The sequence below is a fragment of the Neophocaena asiaeorientalis genome, unplaced genomic scaffold (genome assembly GCF_003031525.2).
Source record: "Neophocaena asiaeorientalis asiaeorientalis breed wild unplaced genomic scaffold, Neophocaena_asiaeorientalis_V1.1 scaffold843, whole genome shotgun sequence".
NCBI classification, from domain to species: domain Eukaryota; kingdom Metazoa; phylum Chordata; class Mammalia; order Artiodactyla; family Phocoenidae; genus Neophocaena; species Neophocaena asiaeorientalis.
The window spans coordinates 128809-135879 of record NW_020174272.1 but is presented as its reverse complement, the minus strand read 5'-3'; positions in this window follow the sequence as shown (position 1 = coordinate 135879).

The following is a 7071-nucleotide window of genomic DNA, read 5'->3' as shown; positions in this document are numbered from 1 at the left end:
CTGCCTTCTGGTTCCGAGCTGTGGCCTCGCCTCGCCCAGCTTCTCTGCGTCTTGGCAGCTGGGAGGCGGGGAAACCCACGTCGCCGACCTTGACCCCACAAAGTAAAGACAAGCTTCCAAGTGTGTTTAATGAAACCGAAGGAACCTTCTCCCAGAAGCTCAAGAGCAGTACACAGGCAGACTCCCTGCGGCTCCCTGTCCGGGCTCCGCTCCGGAGGTCCAGGCCGGTGTCTGGTGCCCAGTGGGCGCTTCTGGCCTGAGTAACTGTATGATCTGGTTTCCAGACTTGACAAAGATAACACACACACACACACACACACACACACAGAGCACATTTCAAAAATTAAAAATTAGCTCAGACAATCCAAAAGCAGATTAAGAAATGAATATACCACAACCAAGTGGAGTTCATTCCAAGAGTGCAGAGATGATCCAGTCAGGAATGATGTTACTATAATTAGTAACATTAATACGTCCAAGGAGGAAAACACGACATCAATAGTTGTCAAAAGGTATTTGAAGCAATCCCACTTGTGGGTATCCACCCAAAAGAATTGAAAGCAGGCATTGGGACAGATATTTGTACACCATTGTTCACAGCAGCATTACAACAGCCAGAAGGTGGAAGCAACCTGACTGTCCATCAACTGATGAATGGACAAAGCGTGGTAGAGACACACAGTGGAATGTCATTCGGCCTTAAAAAGGAAGGAAATTCTGATGCATGTTTCAACATATGGACAAACCTTGAAAACACTGTGCTGAGTGACATAAAACAAGACACAATTGGACAGAGTGTATGATTCCATTCTATCAGGTGCCTAGAGTAGCACCCAGCTCGTAGAGACAGAAAGTAGGATGGTGGGTGTCAGGGCCTGAGGGATGGGAGGGGGAACTATTGTTTGACGGGGACAGAGTTTCAGTGGGGAAGATGGAAAGAGTTCTGCGGATGGATGGTGGTGATGGCTGCACACCACTGAACTCGCAGTTAAAAGTGGTCAAGATGGTAAATTTTATACATATTTTTACCACAATAAAAAAATGAAGGGAGGGCTTCCCTGGCGGCGCAGCGGTTGGGAGTCCGCCTGCCGATGCAGGGGACACGGGCTCGTGCCCCGGTCCGGGGGGATCCCACGTGCCGCGGAGCGGCTGGGCCCGTGAGCCGTGGCCGCTGAGCCTGCGCGTCCGGAGCCTGTGCTCCGCAACGGGAGAGGCGGCGGCGGTGAGGGGCCCGCGTACCGCAAGAAAGAAAAAGAAAAAAAAGGGGGAAAGGTATTTGGTAAAATTCAATTCACTTAATAAGAGAGGAATTGGAATAGATGACATTCCAGTTCACTACGGCTGCACAGCAGACTACCCCAAAACGGTGGCTTAAGGGACTTCTCTGGCGGTCCAGTGGTTACGATCCCTGGTTGGGGAACTAGGATCCCACATGCCACGCGGTGCGGCCCAAAATAAAAAAGCAAAACAAAACAAAAAAACGGTGGCTTGAAACAATGCCAAGTGTCCATTTTGCTGGTGGATCTGCAGCGTGGGCAGGGCTCATCTCTGCTCTATGTGGTGTCGGCCGGGGCCAGCCCACCAAGAGCAAGTGGGTGCTGGAGGGCAGCTGGGCGCTCAGCTGGGGTGACAGAGGCACTGATTCCTTTGCACACATGACCTCCGCGTCACCTTCCTCACCGCTCGACACCTGGTTCCAAGGGTGCTGAGCCACTCGAGAGACGGACCTAGCCTTGGATGTCACTAGTCCCTTCTGCCAGACTCCATGCTCAAGGGGACTCTACTTCTTGATGGGGGAGTGGAAACGTTCTGGAAGAACAAGTGGGATGGGAAGTATTACTCCACCCAATTTTGGACAGTGAAATCCGTAAACAGATGCTAGTCGCTTCAGAAGCTGACGTATATGTCTCTCAAGCCAAAAGGCCACGCTATGCTTCGTGGTGAAAGACGACATCCCACGATCGATCAGCATTAATTATTATTTCACATTGGAAAAGATACAAGGGATATGTGTTGGAAACGACAAAGTTCTCATTATTTGTAAATAAGATGATTGTACAACTGAAAGGTCCAAGATAATCAACTGAAAAAAGAATTCTAAAACATAAGGAAACGCAGTCAGTTGGCTGGTTAGAAAATTAACACCGCACCGAAAAAGGGGCGGGTTTCTACGAAAAAAGAAGTTAGGAAACGTTGCGGGGTATCCCGTTCCATCCCCATTTCCTAAAGCCACACCAAGAACGAGAAAACTTGACAGTCTCGAGTCTCCTTTGCTGGGGGTCACTGCTCCTTTCGGCAACCGGGCCCCGCATCACTCAGGGAGGTGTGTTTCTGGTCCGGGCTAATGAGATGGCACGTGAGGCAGGCCTCGCCAGCCCGGATTCTGGCGTTCTGTGCTGGTTCTGATCTGAGACCGGGCATGGTTTTCTCTTTGGGCTTGTCTGGTTTTAGGATCGGGCTTCATGCCTTTAATCAGCCTTCACAGGTAGTCTCAACTCCTTGGAAGCATATGCATGAAAATGGTTTTATTTTTACCGGCAATTACCCCCTCCATTGGGCTGCAGTAAATCCCCCTTAAGAAATGGGAGGCCGAGTCCGTCACTTTTCATTGTAGTCAGTCTCATTCTGGGTCTTAAATCCAACGGTGTTCACTTCCAAACATCCCCCTTGTACCCGATTCAAATCCCTCCCCTGCCCAGGAGTCCGTCCGCCTCGGGCTCGCCTTCTCCCTCGCCTCTCAACCCTGCCCACCCCACGGCTCTTGTTCCTGGGGGGTGGGGGTCCCTCAGCAGGACATCCTTGTGGGTAGAAGTCAGCGAGACAGCCCACTTGAAACGCACCATCTCCTCACTATGCCGGACGGTGGCGGGGCAGGCCGCCCTGGCTCACCCGGGTCCCCCAGCACCAGGAGCTGCGCCACTTCCAGATGAGATGGGGATGACTCGAGCACCTCTGGTCTCCAGGGTTGGTTCTCTGGGGGCACACCCCTCCCTGGGCTTTGCAGAGGGCAAGCCGCCCATGCGTTCCCCTCCCATACTACGGCACCGCCACCGGTGGCCCTCGTTGCCTGGTCGTGGGAGGGCCGTTTGTGCTGGAAGGTGCCTCTCAGCCAGCCCCAGGGAGAGGTGGCTTCCCCCACCACCAGGGCAGCTTCTGACCCGCTCAGGTGAGAACTGAAACCACGATCGCCCAGCCCTTAGCTCCTGGTGCCTGTACTACGCCCGGAAATTCTTGTCTAGGACACGGAAGTTGCAAATAACTCTACCGCTGATTTCGGGAGCTTCCTCAAAAGCCATTTATCCAAACATTAGCTTATTCAACCGGCCCTCATCAGGGCAACAGCCTCCAGCCACGAACCACAGCAGGCTCGGCGGGGCTTTTCAGAGGGCCCTTTATTCTTCCAGTTACCTTCAAAGCCTTCCTGAGCTGGGTTTGCTCCATCGCAATCAGACCCCCTGGTTGAAAGACCTGCCTTACACCAGGCTGGAAAAACCTAATTAGAAACACCTCACCCTTGACCTCGCCCCTCCAAGAAGCCTCTAAGGCTCCGTCAAGGTCGTGGTCTCTCTTACTGCAGGCTGCAATGACCTTGGCCTTTTTTGACCAACAAGTCATCTTGGTGGCCTCCCAGGGGAGCGAGTGGGGGCCGACAGTGGCCGAGGGGGGTCTTACTTGTGAAATCTGACACCAGTACCCTCTCCTAGTCCTGTGTTAAGCCGCACTGGGAAAAAACAGGCCACCCTGTCCCCACGACGAACAATTCTGGGACTGGGCATCCTTTCCCATTGCCTTGTCAAACGGGGAACGGAGCAGAGTACACCAGCGTCTGGCTTCAGGACGGACTTGCCCTAGGAAGGTAAGACTGTAACCCAACCCCGGGTGGAGCCCCGCCCCTAGGCTGTGTCCACCAATCCAAAGCCCCGTCCCCAGGTTCCCACCTGGAAATCACTGCACGGCTCCAAGGCCCTGAGCCTTTTCTCTAGGTTCCTCTGATCACAGGCTTTTCTGGTGGTCATTTTGGGGAGTCTGCCCCCTCGGTCACCTCTAGTGGCTCTGGCGGCTGCACACAGGTAGCAAGGGACCACGCACACATCCTCAGCATAGGCGGCGTTAGGTTCCCAGGTTAATTAGCCGAAGATGCAGAATGGTCCGAAGCCAGATGGCCACACGGGGTATGGGGAGGGGGTGCAGACGCGGCCTCAGCCCCCAACAGGCCTCAGCCGGGGAGGGTCCCCGAGTCTCATTTCTGCTTACACTCGGGGATCCCTGGGCTTGTCCCACCGCGGGAATGCCTCTGTGAAAGGTGAGAACAATTTGCTGAACACGGGCCCTTTTCATATGATTCCGTATCATATGTGATTTTTGTTGTACTCAGTTTTTCTACTTTTTGAGACAATTTTGGAGATTTTTATTTTTCGAAGAAAATCATTCATTTAATCTAGAATTTCAAATGTACCGCCAGCATAGGGACTTCCCTTCCCTGGTGGTCCAGTGGGTAAGACTCTGCGCTCCCAATGCAGGGGGCCCAGGTTCGATCCTTGCTTGGGGAACTGGATTCAACAAGCCGCAACTAAGAGTCCTCATGCTGTAGCTAAAGATCCCATATGCCGCAACGAAGAGCCCGTGTGCCGCCACTGAGACCCAGTGCAGCCAAAATAAATAAATGTTAAAAAAAATAAGCCATTATTCCAAATGTACTGGCATAAGGTTACATTTGGTATTTAGTATTTTAAAAGATTTAAATTTCCTCCTTAACCCACGAGTAGTATTCCACTGTATACATATACCGCATCTTTTTTTATCCGTTCATCTGTCGGACACTTAGGTAGCTTCCTTATCTTGCCCATCGCAAATGACGCTGCTGTGAACATTGGGCTGTACGAAACTTTTCAAATTAGTGTTTTCGTTTTCTCTGGATATGTACCCAGGAATGGAATTGCTGGATCACATGGTAGCTCTATTTTTAGTTTTTAGAGAAACCTCCATACTGTTTTCCGCAGTGGCTGCACGAATTTACATTCCCACCAACAGTGCACGAGGGTTCCCTTTTCTCCACATCCTTGCCAACATTTGTTATTTGTGGTCTTTTTGATGATGGCCATTCTGACAGGTGAAGATTAGTACATTTTTGAATGGAAAGTACCAGGAACAAAGTTAAAGACACATCACAAATGAGGATAGAATACTTGTAACGCATATGATCTCGATTATGGAAAGAACTCTCCGTACCAATGAGAAAAAGACCCGTAGCCCAGTGGAATCTAACCATGAATATGACTAGATAGCTCACGTGAGAAGAAATTCAAAAGGCCAATGCAGGCAAACCAGTGAAGAACGTCCAACCTCACTTATACTCAAACGAAAATAAAAAGCAAGATATGCCTTCTCACCGATTAGATTTGCAAAGGTGAGGAGTTCCCTGGGGGTCCAGTGGGTAAGACTCCACACTCCCAGTGCAGGGGGCCCAGGTTCGATCCCTGGCTGGGGAACTAGATCCCACACACATGCCGCAACTAAGAAGCCCACATGCTGCAACTAAGAGTCCGCATACAGCAACGAAGATCCCGCACGCGGCAGGGAAGATCCCACGTGCCGCAACTAAGACCCGGCACTGGCTAAATAAATAAATAAACATTAAAAAACCCAAAAAGATTGCAAAGGTGAAACTTTTGCCAATACCTGGTGCTTTGGAGGCCAGGTGGGCTACATGTACCAAAGCGACCTAGCGATCCAGCTCCTGAGGGCCTCACCTAAAAAATACCCTTGCCTAAGTGTGTAAAAATACACATGCGAGGATGCAGGATTGTTTATGGTGGCAAAAGCACAAACAGAAGAAAGAACTAGAAACAACCTGACTCTCCGCAGAGGACCACTTACGTCACTTGATAGTACATCCAGACAGTGTGCGCAACAGGGCACAGCCTTTGGGGGCCCAGCTGGGTGCAGGGGGGCGAGCGTGGTCTGGGTCTCAGGATGTGGACCACTGAGGCTTGCGCGGCTGCCCTCTGCTCTCGGGGGGGAGATGCAGGCGGGGAAAGTGGGAAGGGGTTTGTCTTCCTTTGTACACTACACTCATGTACTGCTTGGGATTCTTCATAAAAAGCAGGTATTTTTAAAAGGCAGTGTTCTGGCTAGGAAAAAATGACCACGTGGTGGCCAGGAATGGGACTCCTGATCCCAGGTTGGCTTTGCTCCCAGCCTGCTCACTGGTTGCCTTAGAAACAGGCTAAGAGAGGGGGAGCCAGTTATCTTGGGGAGCCATTAAGGCAGTGACTCAGCGGAAAACCCAACCCAGGAGGGAGGTCTCCATTCACTGTGCCTGCTGACTTTCTCTTCTAGAAAAACAACAGCGAGGGAGTATTTCTGATGTCACATTTGCAACCTGGTGAGATGATAAAAAATGAAGGTGATAGGACAAGTCGACCGTCTCTTCTAATTTGTCACTAGCTGAGCGGTGTCTCTCTGCTCTCCTGTCCCTAGGAGACCACGGGTCCCCTGCCCTCTGCCAGCCTGGACGCTCCCGCTGACGGTGCAAAGAGAGCTTCCTTTCGCAAGTGTTTACTCCAGGTTGCCACAGCAACTGATGGCCCGTAGAGCACAAGCAAACCAAAAAAACCACCCAGCATTAGTGGTGGAACTTAGTACGGCTCGTACCTTCAACGGAGAGAAAAGTGAAGGGACGCAGGTTTGCTTGGACTTCGCTCTGGCTTGCCTGGGCACAGACCTGTCTTGACTGACAGCACAGTTTAACCTCTGAGTTTTGTGAAGAGACCCGACTGGTAGGAGAGAAGGCTGGAGGGCCAGGCAGGGGCAGGGTCCCCGCAGCAGGACGCGGGACGCTGCAGCCAGCCGTGACAGAGCTGACGGCGGTTTGGCCAAGGCAGGGCTATGGAGATGGAACGAGGCAGAAGGGAGAAATCTACAGTGTGGAAGGAGATAAGACGTGCTGGTGACTTCTTCTGATTCTGGCCACGACTGATAGAGTATATCAGACCAACTATCACTGCAACAGAGAAGCTGGACAAAATGTATATATATATATTTTTTTTTTAATGTATATTTTTTTTTTTT